At 39.8% G+C, this 15,586-nt stretch overlaps 1 protein-coding gene across 2 annotated transcripts in view; it reads left to right on the top strand.

The window, feature by feature from the left end:
* Positions 1–15,586, top strand: part of WASF3 (WASP family member 3) — a 131,626-nt gene that overhangs the window by 40,251 nt on the left and 75,789 nt on the right. For both annotated transcript variants that reach the window (XM_030813207.1, XM_030813205.1), the window contains exon 2: positions 15,353–15,450. The gene's annotated coding sequence lies outside the window, so the exon portion shown is untranslated. The remainder of the gene's footprint in view (positions 1–15,352; positions 15,451–15,586) is intronic.

The raw sequence follows: 15,586 nt of genomic DNA, 5'->3' as shown, positions 1-15,586 counted from the left end.
TCCCCCCACCCCACAACAGGCCCCGGTGTGTGATGTTCTCCTTCCTGTGTCCATGTGTTCTCATTGTTCGATTCCTACCTATGAGTGAGAACATGTGGTGTTTGGTTTTTTGTCCTTACGATAGTTCGCTGAGAATGATGGTTTCCAGCTTCATCCATGTCCCTACAAAGGACATTAACTCATCATTTTTTATGGCTGCATAGTATTCCGTGGTGTATATATGCCACATTTTCTTAATCCAGTCTATCATTGTTGGGCATTTGGCTTGGTTCCAAGTCTTTGCTATTGTGAATAGTGCCACAATAAACATATGTGTGCATGTGTCTTTATAGCAGCATGATTTATAATCCTTTGGGTATATACCCAGTAATAGGATTGCTGGGTCTAATGGTATTTCTAGTTCAAGATCCCTGAGGAATCGTCACACTGACTTCCACAATGGTTGAACTAGTTTACAGTCCCACCAACAGTGTAAAAGTGTTCAATTTCTCCACATCCTCTCCAGCACCTGTTGTTTCCTGACTTTCTAATGATGGCCATTCTAACTGGTGTGAGATGGTATCTCATTGTGGTTTTGATTTGCATTTCTCTGATGGCCAGTGATGATGAGCAATTTTTTCATGTGTCTTTTGGCTGCATAAATGTCTTCTTTTGAGAAGTGTCTGTTCATATCCTTCACCCACTTTTTGATGGGGCTGTTTGTTTTTTTCTTGTAAATTTGTTTGAGTTCATTGTAGATTCTGGATATTAGCCCTTTGTCAGATGAGTTGAGTAGATTGCAAAAATTTTCTCCCATTCTGTAGGTTGCCTGTTCACTCTGATGGTAGTTTCTTTTGCTGTGCAGAAGCTCTTTGGCCCCATGATTTTTTATTGTTTGCTGGACATTAAGAATAAGAAAGACTAAGGGATATCTATCCCAGCAAAGGGCTTGCTCTTCCTTTTGTCACACTGTTAATGTGGGGGACTGAGCTGGATCTGGGCTTTGAAGTAGCATTAGTTAGAGTCAGTTTACCATTGGATTCACATAGTTTGAGAGTGGGATCACGAGTTTGTTTTTGGCAGTTTTCACTCCGAACCCCAGTAAGATCTTGGAGATCTCTTTATGCTTCAGAGCCAAGCTGCCAACTTTCTGAATGGTGGGAGATTTCTCTTTGTTTTATAGCTTGGCTGCTAGCCTTTCTGGACACTGGTGAGTTATTTATACTCTCCATGGCTTTCAGCTCCTCAGAAGTTATCTCTTTGCCCTGCTGTTTTTTATTTTATTTATTATTATTTATTTTTTAAGACAGAGTCTCACTTTGTTGCCCAGACTGGAGTGCCCTGGCACGATCTTGGCTCACTGCATCCTCCGTCTCCAGGGTTCAAACGATTCTCCTGCCTTAGCCTTGTGAGTAGCTGGGATTACAGGTGCATGCCACCGCGCCTGGCTAATTTTTGTATTTTTAGTAGAGACAGGACTTCGCCATGTTGGTCTTGAACTCCTGACCTCGGGTGATTCACCCATCTCGGTCTCCCAAAGTGCTGGGATTACAGGCGTGAGCTGCTGCGCCTGGCCTGCCCTGCTCTTCGTTTCTTTTCTTTCTTTCTTTTTTTTTTTTTTTTGAGACGGAGTCTTGCTCTGTTGCCCAGGCTGGAGTGCAGTGGCTGATCTCGACTCACAGCAACCTCCGCCTCCCGGGTTCAAGCAATTCTCCTGCCTCAGCCTCTGGTGAAGCTGGGATTACAGGTGTCTGCCACCAAGCCCAGCTAATTTTCTGTATTTTTTGTAGAGATGGTAAAAGCTGATTTCTGTCCACTTACTTGCCTTCCTCCTGGTGTCAGGCTGTTGTGCTGCATCTAGGGACTTCACAGGTGCCTGACATGACATAGGGGCTCTCTCAGCTCTCCTGTCCCAGCTCCTTGTGCACTACCCATGTGTATTTGATTAAGGCCCACAGGAAAGAGTTGGCAAATGGATGCAGATTTGCTGTGTTTTGGGGCTCCTGGAGGTTCTAATCTATCATTTCAGCTCACATGGAGACATTAAAAGTTTGTTAACAGTTCAGCTGGTATCTTCTTACCCTTATCTATTGGCAGATTCTTTGTCTTTCCACCACTTTGCCACAGATGAAAACAGCTGTGGATTACTACTTTGCCTATGAAGCCCTTCTTGATATCTGGTATTTACTTCCTATAGGTTTCTTTGTGTTCTATCCACACTTGCTAAATCCTGGGGCACATTGTCTCTGTGTAATGTTACAGAATGGAGGTTACAGTCATCCCATGGGATTTGATTCATTGAGACAAAGTGGATAAAATATTTCCAAAAGGCATCATTTCTAAGTGGACTGGGAAGTTCAAACCTTGGCTTTGCCCTTAGAGCTTTGTAGTAGTATTCAGTTACTCTCTGAAAGTACTGCTTTGTTAATTGGAGGTTATAACACCCACCTCTGTCATCCTCTTTGGGCTCCGAAGATTAAATGATGCAGAAGTACAAAGTAAACTTCCCAGGGCTTGAATGGTTTGACTAGGATTACTGTAGGAAAGATTTTGAGATTTACCTTTAATGGTAGAGTGGGCAGTAAGGTGAGTGGGATGGATACAGGATGGCTTTACATTTCCTGAGTTGTCTACAGCAAGATTATATTTCATTTCAAATAAAAGAAGAGAAGGCTAGTAGTTAAAAGCATGGTCTCTGAAAAAAGGTTTTCTAGGTTTGACTCTCAACTCTATTATGTACTGTGTGACCTGGGGCAAGCCACTTCACTTCTCTGTTTCTTAGTTCCCTTGTTTGTAAAATGGGGATATTAATAGTTCCTACTTCATAGGGTTGCTATGAGGACCAAGTGAGAGGCTAAGAATGTAAAGCAGAGTTCTGGCTCAGCATGGCAGGCTCAGTAGCAGTGAAGTACGTTGCTTCTCATTTTTTCCTTTCTAGTTGCTCTCATGTCAGGGCAGAAACAATCCTGGTTAGCTTTTCATCCCAGCAGAGAATTCAGATACAAATCCTGATTAAGAAGGTGTATTTAGTAAGATGTTTCACAATGCTCATGGGAGCTGGGGTGTCTCCGTTCTGCTGTTGGTTGGTTAGTATTGGAGGCCAGATGTTTTAGCTCCTCTTTCATGACTTTAATATCCTTGTGTTGGATTCATCACCGAAAGACGAACAGGAGCATCCGCTCTGCATTACTTATTACCTCCAAGAAGAAACACTGTCACAGCACTGTAGAATGTTAATGTCTGTTCCCTACACACCCTCTCTCCACTTCTCTACTTCTGTCTTTCCTCCTTTCCTTAGTTGTAGGAATGTGGTATATAGTGAGGGTGATTGCTTTCTTTGTGGCAGGGTAGAGATGATTAGCAATTTGGTTCTCTTAGGTTGAAAATGCTTAAATTTATAGGTTATATAGTAGATAGAGCCATGCTGTGTTGAAATCTCATGGTTTTGTGGGTTTATATAGTGTATTTTCAGCACTTTTAGGTGCGATAACATTCACTTGCTTTCAGATGTATTTTAAAAATTGCTGATTACTTTTTTATTAAAATTTGAGGCCATTAATTTTAAACAGATTGATAAAAATGGTACTTAATCTCTGTGTATTTGGTATGTGAATTACGTAGCATTTATTTTAGGAAATTTCCATGGAATTCCATTTATCTCAGCAGTTTTGAGGGGAGAAGATAATACTGTAGATGTAACTTGCTGGAGTGCTTTAATTTTAATTCTGTTGACTGTGTGTATAGGTTTATTACCACTTTAATTTCTTCAGTTTACTTTGTATGTGGAGTTCTATAGTCATTTAATCATTATTCCTGTGCTCAAAGTTTCTACAAAGATGAGGCCTTCCTTTGGGCTCTTCTAGACTTTGAAAGAAGCATCTTGTCACTGGAGTATGGATGTTAGGGGATGATGGAGAGGATAGGGGCAGAATCTGGATCTTGGTACCCTCCTGCCTTCAGGGTTGACATTCAGCTGGCATTTTATGCAGAATTCAAGTTATTAACAGAAAACTCTACAAAAGCAAATGAAGCTTTAGTTAAATAAACATGAGGGTTTCAAATATCAGAATATCTACTGTTTGGAATGTCTACATTCCTGTACCCTTTCAGTGAGTAAATTGGCCATAATTATCTTAATTTGTAGAAAACAAAGAGGTGCTGGTTCAGGGATATTTGATATATTGGCCACTGGCCTCAAGCATGAGTTTTGTCATTTGGAGACAGATCAGTGCTGCCACCATAACCTCAAAGTGAGTGAGGATGTGGCCTGTCATCTGCATACACAAATGCAAAGATATCCACACTTCCTTTTTGCCAAGAGTGGGCTGAGTAAAGTTGCCAGATTGTGGCGATTGTGCTTGTCTGCCGACAGGGAGCATGTTTTGCTTTTAGTTGTCCAGGAATAATAACTGCCAGTTACTAAATGCCTCTGCTACCTTGCTGTGTTCTTTGTCCATAAGACTTCATCCTCCCCTTCATATTTTAAGGGGGAGGTATGGTTCGCTTTATTTTTATAAAAGGGGAGCTTGAGACTCAAACAGTAATAACTCTTCCAAGGTCGAGAGCTTTTCTGTGGTAGTTCCAGGGTGGAACTCAGATCTCTGACCCCCATACCTCTGATCTTTCGCCTTTACCATGCAGCCTCTGGGCTTCAGAAAATGTTTCCTACAGGATTATATTGGATGCCACTGATTAAATGATTACTGCTACTTAATTAATTGGAGATAGAATTTGATGCTAGAAATGTTTTTGGCAGTAATTAGTTACTTAGGTGACTGAACTTTTACATTTATTTCTAGGAGGTCATTTTTTCCTTGTTTTTGTTTGTTTGTATCTTCTCTCATAAATTGTAGTATTCTTGTGGCATGATGATGGGCCATTTAGTTCCCTGATTACTTTAGATATAGTGAGTTAGGTTTTGACTAGAGGCTCAGGAGCTTCGAATGTAGACATGTTGTAAAATGTTACTGCTGCGTTTGTCAGTTTTGTTTGAACACATAGGATCCCCTGTGGGTACAGGTTTATGAATCTCTTTGTTATAGTGGCCACTATTATACTTTATCCTCAGAGAGAGAAAAGGAAAAACTGAAGTTATTTGTTGAATTGCACGTGAAATCTTTATGTCAGGTTTAGTATTATAGAGGTAATTTTGAAATATAGTTTGATTTTGGAGTATTTAAAAATTGTCATGGTAATAATGAAAAAAATACCTCTGCAATGCAGTATTTTCATCTTGCTGTTTCTATTTGATAATGTACAGATTTTCTGTATATTTTGTGCACTTATGTAATGATTTTTATTATTTTCTTTGTCCAAATGTAAGACTCAACACATTTAATGAAACTAAGTGGAAGTCCTGATTTGGTTATGATCTAACCGATTGGTATCCAACAGATTGCTGACTGTGTAGTATTTTAGCCCAGGATATTTGTCACCTGATTTTTAAGTCTGAGCTTGAAGGAGATAAGGGCCCATGGGAGGTAAGAGTAACTGCTGTTGGTACCTCTGTTAAATTTGTCTTTCTCCTGAAATTGCTGTGGAAGTGTGGAGCTCTAGGTATAAGCTGAAGGTAAAAAAGACAGCACTATCCTTCTTCTGGCCAGTTGTAGAAAGCTCAACAGCTTCTTGTGTCGGGGCCTGGGTGGTACCTTTTGTAGGGGTTGGACTGTAGTTAATGTGAGGACAGATTAGAAAATCTGGATTCAGAGAGCAAGGTGAGACTGGAAGTTAAAGGTGTTCCAGCACCTGAACAGGAACCAGGTGAATATTCAGGAATCAAGGTAGGTCAAATCAAGGAAATAAAAACACAAGTAACTAGTTGGTCGGTTGAGCAAGTGCTCAGGAGGCAATAGGAAGTCAGAGACCAGGGATGGGATATAGACATGGGAAAAAGGCAGAGACTCAAACCAGTAAAGGATATAAGGCAACTTTAAGCACAGTTAAGAAAACCTCTTTTGGGCTGTGTGTGGTGGTTCACACCTATAATCTTGGCATTTGGGAGGCCGAGGCAGGAGGATCACTTGAGGCCAGAGTTTGAGACCAGCCTGGGCAGCACAGTGAGACCCTGTGTCTCTCTACTAAAAATATTTGTAAAAAACTTCAAAGAAGGGAAACTCTTTTATACTTATTTATGATGGCCTGTGAACAACTTCAAGGATTTTCTGGTTGGAGACAGGATGGTGGGGTCAAAGCTAAGGGTAACGCCCTGGTTTGGTTGCTGAAGTTAAGGAAAGAAAGACATTTGTCTACTAGATGATTCTTAGGTGGCATGATAAACAGTAGTTTGATGTATAGAGTTGAGAAGACAGAACATAGGCCTCTGAAGGTAAATCCCAGTGGAAAGTAGCATGTGTTGGGTTTCACATTGGTGATACTCCTAGTGAGTTCTGTTGGAGTTAGGAGGATGGGGTGATCTAGCTAGGCTGGGGTGGTCCTGCAACCATAGTGAAGAAGATAGAGTCAGTCATAGGAGTGGAGTTTGGAATAAACCTTGGGACTTAGGTGAGAGAGATGTAGGTGAGTGTGTCTTCCACCTGTATTTACTGTGTGATTTTTTTTTGGATGAGTCATTCTATTAGACTGTTTCCTAATTTGCAAGATAGTTAAACTAATTCCTACCTTGCAGGTGTCAAGGTTGTAGGGGATTAAATGAGGTGATTTATGTGAAAGCCCTTTGTAAATGGCACTGTGGATTCACATGTAAGTTGTTATTAGTAAATTGCCAGTTGCAATGGGGAGCCTGTTGGATAAGAGCTTTAATTCATTCATCATATGTAAATGAGGTGGTACTCTTTGCAATCAAAGCTGTTTAATGAAGGTCATGGTTGGGGGAAAGAGTCAGGAGGCTGTTTTTAAGTAAGGTTGGTATATGCCTGAGATTTCACTTATAAACTTATAAATACATAATTAGTATTGAAAATTACTGTTTAATGTGCATCCGAAGTGCTTTGCATTTTTTTGGTTGATAAAAATAAATGTATTTGAAGAGTAAGTTACTGAGCTATAAAAAAAGGAGTCCATTTAGTAGAAAAATTACACGATGCTTCTCATTCTACATTCTGAAACAGGCTATTTTTAGCATCTCTTTGAATCAGGGATGAATTCTAGTTATAGGGTTCAGTAATTAAAGCAGAGAAAAATACAAAGTAGTTTGGGCAAGAAAATCTTTTTACTTGGGTTGGATTTGTTTCAAGGTTTAAACTGTCATCTCAAGGGCCTCCCTGGAAGCCACTGTTTTTGTAATCTTTGTGGGGTCAAGAGCAACAGAAAGTGCCAAAAGATCAGCCAAGGACACAGTGTCCCACTTTTTTAGAACAGGGGAGTTTTAAAAATTCTGGAATCCTGGTATTTTGTAACTGGTGACCTTGTATCTGTGTTCTCTGCACAATCCTGGACAGAGGCGCCAGGGTCCTTTGGCCTCTCCCTGTCTTTCCTGTCCTCAGGCCCTTCCTTCTGGTCAGTTCTTCCACCCTCAGGACCTCTGCCCCTCTGTCCAGCTGTCCTGCTGGCCCCTGGTTTTCCTTCAGTTCTCAGGCTGCCTCTGAGTATTGCTAAAGAAAACTGCTTAATGATGCCCTTGGTACCAGTCCACATTTGTATATAATGATGGTAGATGATTCAGAATGTTGCTGAACAGCTTCTTTACTTGGTTCTAGTCAGCAGTCTTTCCTCAAGCTGGAAGCCTTATTTTATCATGAGAAAGTTATTATTATTTTATCTTTTTATGCCCATTACAAAGAAGCTTATTAACTGTTTGGTGGAATTGAAACAACTGTTGATTCAAATTCTCATGATTTATGCTTGTGTGGCACTTAAAAGTGGTGATCACAGAGCCAACTCAGGGTCACTAAATACGGGGCAAGTTCAGCTTTTCTAGTTGAAGTAGGTTAGGATGATGCGTTTTTTTTTTTAAACCTCTGCATTTGGGAAAAAAAAATCACTTTCACAAATGTTTTTGAGTGTTGTCTATGTGCCAAGTATTGTGCCAAGTGCTGGAATTAAAAAGAAAAAGATTTGTCACAGTGAAGAATGGAATTAGGGATCAAAGTATTAGGATCCACAGGTGGCTGCCCGGGGCCAGACCTGTCTACTGTGAACATTAAAAAACGAAGCTTAACTGTACCCATAGGCAGAAACATTGATTAGATAATAGAGTTTTCCTTTGAAAACCAATTATATTTACTATGGACTTCTAACCATTTTCAGCCTCTAAATTTTTTTATTTCTAATAGTTCACTTTTTGTTGTGGTAATGAATAAGTAGGCAAATTTAAGAGTAGAACTAAATTTGAACTTAAATCATCTTGGTTTTAGGTTTTTGTTTGCTCATTTGTTCATTATTTGTTTTGTTCTGAATCCACATTGATTGAGAGGGTGCTATGAACTCTTTTCTGTGTGAAACCCTGGGATTGGTACTGAGATGCAGTTAACATGCCCTAGCCCTGGTGGGTTGTTCAGGCTGGTGGGGCGGCACCTGGTGGTGCAGTAACAGTGCTTGGTGCTCTTTATTGCTTGCTAAATGAGGCAGACAGCTCTTCCCATGGGTTAGCTCATTTAATTCTCACAGTCTAATTTTTGTAGTTAGGGAAGCTTAAGTTTAAATAAACTGCTCAGAGTTTTCTGTAGCCTCACAGGAGACGGACAGGTGGATACACACACACTTTATTTCAGGAGCAAGTTCTCCATCTGGAGCTGTTTGACTGTCTCTTTTTTCTTTTTTCTTTTTTTTCTGTGTGTGTGTGTGTGTGTGTGTGTGTGTGTGTGTGTGTGTGTGTGGCGGGGACAGGATCTCACTCTGTTACCTAGGCTGGAATGCAGTGGTGTGATTGTAGCTCACTGCAGGCTTGACCTCCCAAGCTCAAGCGATACTCCCACCTCAGCCTCCTGAGTAGCTGGGACTACAGGTGTGCATCACCATGCCCAGCTAATTTTTTTTTTCTTTTCTTTTCTTTTCTTTTTTTTTTTAAGATACGGATTTTGCCCTGTTGCCCAGGCTGGTCTCAAACTCCTGGGCTCAAGCAATCCTCTTGCCTCAGCCTCCGAAAAGGCTGGGATTACAGGTGTGAGCCATTGCCCTGGCCCTTTGACTACCTTTCGTAGCACAGTATTTAGTTGGTGATAAGAGTTTATCTTCATGTTGACTTTGTATACTCTTTGCATCTCAAAGGACAGAAATCAGTCTCTTGGTGTCACTGTTCCTCTTGTTTACTGCAGCTGGAACCAGTCTTCTGTCATAGCACTTTCCATGCTCAGTAGTCCCCCCATATCCGAGGTTTCACTTACCGCAGTTTCAGTTACTGGCAGTCACCTATGGTCTGAAAATATTAAGATAATTTTGTGCATACACATGAGAGAGAGACCACATTCATGTGACTTTTATTACAGTATGTTGGTACTTGTTCTGTTTTATTATGAGTTATTGTTAGTCTTACTGTGCCTAATTTATAAGTTAAATGTGCCTAATTTATAAAATAAGTTATCATAGGTATGTATGTATAGGAGAAAATTTAGTATATAGGGTTTAGTACTATCCGCAGTTTCAGTCATCTGCTGAGTGTCTTGGACTGTGTTACCTCTCAGATGGTAGGGAGGGTTCCTGTGTCTCTCCACTTAACACTTTCTAGCTTGTGGTGTGGTATTTTTTGATATAACACATAGCTTTACGTTTGTGTGATTCATAGTTATATTTCTAATGCCTAATAGTGGGCTAGTGTCGAAAGGCAAATTAAAAATCTAATTAAAAATAAAGATCTAATTGGCTTTTATTTGTGATTCTAGCGTTGAATCGTACCTCATTCTATAAAACAGTATGGGTGTTCCAGTGAACTGAGGAGAGGAGCTTGGCTTTATAGGCAAAAAAAGGCTGAAGAAAGCAGAAATAAAGAATGAACAGAAGATTGGTCATTTCAGAATTACTTTCCTTATAGGGTTAAAACAGAGGAAACTTTTCTTGTTATCCCAGCTCAAGTAAACTGGGCCTCTTCTGATTGGTGGCCATGAATCTCTTGTTTTTAATAGAAAACTGGCTTGTTTCGGAGCAGTTTTTTTTTTTTTTTTTTTTTTCTGAAACAAGGTCTTGCTCTGTCACCCAGACTGGAGTGCTGTGGAGTGATCTCAGCTCACTCACTGCAGTGTCAGCCTCCTGGGCTCAGGTGATCCTCCTGCTTCAGCCTTCTGAGTAGGTGGGACCACAGGAGTGCGCCACCACGCCTAGCTAATTTTTAAATTATTTGTAGAGATGAGGTCTCCACGTGTTGCCCAGGCTGGTCTCAAACTCCTAGGCTTAAGGGATAATCCTACCTAGGCCTCCCAAAATTCTGGGATTACAGGCATGAGCCACCATACCCAGCTGAGTTCAGTTTAAGTGGCAGTTACCACAAGTGATTCCATTCTGGTTTGGTCTGGTCTACTGGGGCCTAGTACAGGAGCTCAGTCCAAAATAATGCACCTCCCCCACCCCCCCGTCCCCCTTAAACTGTGTTGAACAGCAGTAAATGCTTGAATGAATTGAAGAGTGGTTGATGTGGTCCAGATCGTTGCCTGGGTTATCAGATTCTCTGGCCAAGGACTGTTAGCCCAGAGGTATGGGCCACTCATCGATCTTTACAATGCCATATCAGGCATGGGTTCCTTTTTCTTTGTATTTTACTAGGCAGCTATTGTTCATTAAATGGAAGGGAAAGAAAATATTGTCTTATTATTCTTGTATTTAGGGCTGTGGTAAGTAATTTTTGAGTGAATAAAGTACTCAAAACTCAGAGAATTTCTCTTTATTTGCTCTCTTAGTATAATTAATACAGTTTTATTGAAATTAAAATGCACCTAGCTGAGAATGTGATACACGTAGGTGTTCAGTGAATGTCAGCTAACGTTATTTTTGTTTTAGCTTACAGCAGTATCTCTTCTTCTACTTGTTTTGTATTTATTTGTGTTTGTTTACTCTTCCTTACCAGAGAAACTTTCTGGGGGGCAAAGACCTTACTATTTGACATTGTTTTTGCCTCACTTTCTATAAGAGGTCAGTTTTGTGTTGAATTGTATGGTGGGGCCAGCTAAAATGTGTTCGTACTGGCTCTGACTTTAAAAGGTGTGGAACCGTTGTAGCAGTGGGGTATCGAAGCTCAGATAGTCAACCTGAGAGACCAAGAAAGAGGAGAAACACAAAGATTGCTGTCTTGTTATGCTAGACATATGCTTTTTGCTAAAAAATCCATATTTGACATTCTTATGAGATATATTTCTCTGAAGCTAGAAGTGGTTACATTTCTGTAGTGTCTTGCAATCTCATAAATAGAACGTCATATGTGAATAGTTAAAAACATTGGTGATGTGATCTCATCGATAGAAGTGAAAAGAAGAACATAGAATTTCAGCCTGGTTTAGGAGGTGAGGTTGGAAAAATAAGTGGGGAAGTAGAGCTATATCTCGAGCTAGCTTCTCATTTCTGGAAAACTAGAATTTGGAGGCTTACAAGAGATGTCGAGGACCAAAATAGTAAATCCAAATACAATCAGATTAGGATAATATTGATAGATTAACAGTGAGTCATTTAGATACAACCTGTTCTCAGGTTAAGTGTCTTCATGTAGCAGAATTCTTTATTTCATATTGATTTTGGATGTCATGGATAAGTAAGATTAAAGGGCGTATTACTAGGGAAAATTTTATTATCATTGACCTTGTAAAATGCCCTGTAGTACAAAACTAGGTACCATGAGATAAACCCTGTCATTTCTCTCATCAGACTACAGAGAAATGTAACCTCAATGTGAAGTGAGCTGGTGACGAGGTCAATGGTCTGAAAGTATTTGAAATTACCTGCACTCATGTTGGCTGTCATAACGCTGCATGGTCCCCTCCTCCCCTTCCCCTCTTCTTTTTGGAAAAAGACTTTTTTTTTTTTTTTACTAGGCAGTTGTTTTTCCTGGCTTGACTTGTGGTCTGTGATTATTCTCTAAATTGTGACTTCCAGTGGTTTCATGATGTCATTTTTCTTTTCTTTTTTCCTTGAATGGTATAAAGAATTTTTATTTAGTAGTAGTATTTTAATGCTTAGGCCTAGAGACAGCAGGATTATATTTTGTTGCTACCATATTGAGGTCATTATTTAGAACCTGAATGAACAAGGATAAGTACATCTGTGATGGGATTTTAGCAGGGAGAGGTCCTTAAAGATTACCCAGTTTGTTCCTCTAGTCAGTGATTTGTTCATTTATTCAAATATTTGAGTGTCTATATGCTTTTCTTTGCAGTATTTCTTTTCCCAGATGTTGGTAATAACACCTTCAGTACAACTATCTCAAGCCAAAAATCTTAGAACTGAGTACTGTCCAACCTGGTAGCCACTAGCCACATGTTACTATTTAAATGAACATTAGTTAAAATGAAGTAAAATATTGAGTTCCTCACTCACATTAGCACATTTCAAGCTGGATCCATGTGGCTGGAGGCTGCCCTGTGGGACACTGTCACTGTGTAGAACATTTCCATCACTGCAGGACATTCATTTGGACAGCACTACCTCAGAGCACTCCTTGACTCCAGGGGAGTCAGCATCCCCATCCCCATCCACTTAATCTCCCGAGACCTACGTCTGTCAGATTTGTTCCCTTTAAAGAATCCTCCCTTGTCTTAGTTTAGGTCTTCATCACCTGTCTTCTGAATTACGGCTTAAATTCAGTGACCAGCCTTGTGAAGCTGTCCCTGCCGCTGCCCCTCCAGCTGTAGCCACCTTCTCCCTTGTGCTCTGTGCATCCCCCATATACACCTGTCAGAGCACTGGCCCCACGGAATGCTACATGCTTGTTTACAGACTTTTCTTCTTGTGGACTGAGAGGTTCTTGGGAGTCCAGGATTGGGCTTTGGTTTTTCCAGGGCGAGGGGCAGGCACAGTGACTGACACATAACTACATATATATGTGTTTATTGAGCAGGTAGAGGCATGGATGGATGGAGGCCATAGCAGGTTGCAGTTTGAAGGCAAGAGATCTTTGGATACCTGGAAACTAGACGACAGGAGGGCATTTGTGACAGAGGGAGCGTAACAGATGCAAGGCCAGAGGTAGGAAGTTACAGGGCAATTCTGCCTCTGGACAGTAGCCACAGGAGAGCACTGTCAGCACCATTCGGAGTGTAGCCATGTACGGAAATAGAACTGGAGTGACGGTGTTGCATAGAAGCATGCTTCCCTGTTCTGGCTAGTATTGCACCCCGTAGTAGAGGTGCTGTGTTTCCACTTAGCAGCCTTAACCTGTGACTTCAAAGGAGTTACTGATATGCTCTCCACTGTCAAATGAGTCTAGTTAATTCTTCAAGACTTTTATGGTTCCTGACTTACGTTAGAAATGTTAGCAGCTCAGCAGCAAAGAAAAATGCATGTGTCCTTGTCCAAAAGAAGACAATCCAATGTAGATATTACTTACTCCTTTTTTTTTTTTTTTTTTTTTTTTTTTTTTTTTTTTTTTTTTTTTGGTAGAGATGGGGTTTTGTCCTGTTGCCCAAAGTGGTCTCAAACTCCTGGGCTCGTGATCCACCTGCTTTAGCCTCCCAAAGTGCTGGGTTTACAGGTGTGAGCCACACCGCACCCAGCAAGAACAGTTGCTTTCTAGTCAGACTCATCTGGACTCCTCTTTTTCCTAGCTGTGTGATCCTAAAAAACTCACTTTTTGATCCTAAATTTCTTCACTTTTAAATGGAGATATTACCTGCCTGTGAGGACTAAGTTAAATGTATATGACGTGTTAGCTCTATGCTTAGACCTGAGTAAAGCATTTACCAATAATAGCTAATAACAAAAATAATAAGTCCATAGTCTTTCACACAAATGGGAAAATTCATAATTGTGTTTCACAAAGGAAGAGTTAACACGTGATTCTTAAACATAAATGGTCATCCAGAAAATACATACGATGTTGGACATTTTCCTTGTCCTTAGTCATAGTTAGCTGGATATAACCATCTCTTAAGTGAAATGTATAGTGCTGGTTACCCTCAAAATCATCAAGTCAAATCAGCTGATCTAGTAGAGGTAAAATTAGGCCTGGATAATCTAAACCCAGGGATAATTTTCTGATTTTGGAAATAAGGTGATCACTTATGCAGATTACTTAGGAAAAAGCTCACTTTTCTCTTTTACTCAGCATCAAGAGCATGCAGTACAGCTGCTCCGAAGGAAGAGAAGAAAATTGTGTGCTGCTTTAAGTAAAATAGGACGTATAAAATAGAGTATCGCTGAATGATCGTTCTATTTTTTTTTTTTTTGTACTGTTAAAAGGATGGTTGCGGTCTTAACTATGTGAATTCTTAGAATCTACTGGCCTACATAGAATACATGTGGGTCCAGATAATTCCTTTTAGTAGACTCAAAGTTGCTTTTCTTCCATAATGAAATGGCACAGTTACCTGCTTTCTCATGCCTGGACCTCCTTTCCCAAGCTTGATGCCTCCCACCCTTGTTTGACCTTCCTGAAGCTGCACCCCGCCCCACTTCTGGGCCGCTGTTCTCTCGATTTCTTGCATCTACCTTATTATATTAAAATTATCTGCATTTATTTGTTACCCACACAAGACTGAGTACCTTCACAAACAGGCATTTTCTTATTCATTTTTATGTGTTCAGTGTTTAAAGAGGGGCTGACTTCTACAAGATGCTTGGTACAGTCTTGCTGAGTGAATGGATGCGTGTTCACTAAAATTTTCTTGTTGTATTCTTCCCAAGTAGACCATAATTCTGAGTAGGAAACTGTGTCATGCTTCTTGTTACCTCATAGCTCTAGCACATTGGTATACAACATTGATCAGTTTGTTCTGTAGCCTTGCTGTTAATGTCTGGTGTCCTGGAAACACCTTCTAGAGGATATTTGGCAGTTATTAAATCTGTTACTATTTTATCCCTGTAGCTAATATTAGAATATTTATAAAATGATCACCAAGACTTCTATTGAATTTGAATATTGTTATGGGAAAAATCGATACAAATGCTTTTATTAGGTACAGTTCTTATGTGAATGGTTACTATTATTTGATTCAGTCTGTAGGCAGTAACAAAACCTAAAATATACGTGTTGTTAAGTAAATGAATTGAGCAGTTTAGTTGAATACACTTAGACTTGACTTTTTCTTTTTTTGCCCTTCAGCTATTATTTACTGTGAGTCCTTGAAGTTAATTTCAGAGGTTTCTCAGGATAGGGGGTTGGAATTATACAGGATTTCACACACCTTATTAGCTCCTTACTTAAAATAATTAAAAAAGAACTAGTTCAGGGATTAGAACTCCCTTGAAATTGTTGAAATGTGAAATTTGAATTTAAGACTTTCTTGAAGACTTGAATGCATTTTGCCTACTGGTAATTAATTTTTTTTTCTTTTGTTTATAGTTTTAGTTTTGATTGCTGTTAACTACTACTGATAACTGAGCCAAAGTGGTGATGCTACTTGAGGGGAATTTCTGCAACCCATAGTCAACGATTACATGGTAAGAGTGTGTGCCTTTTACCCTTAAAGCCATTTAATTTCTGTAACATAGTTTAGAAATTTAATTAAAAATGGAAATAGCATAAAATATTTTAATATTTTTGAATATTAAATATTTAATATTAATATGCTTTAAT

Source organism: Nomascus leucogenys, chromosome 5 (assembly GCF_006542625.1).
Source record: "Nomascus leucogenys isolate Asia chromosome 5, Asia_NLE_v1, whole genome shotgun sequence".
In the NCBI taxonomy this organism is placed as follows: Eukaryota; Metazoa; Chordata; class Mammalia; order Primates; family Hylobatidae; genus Nomascus; species Nomascus leucogenys.
The sequence above is the reverse complement of the archived record's forward strand: the minus strand, read 5'-3'. Positions and strand labels throughout refer to the sequence as shown.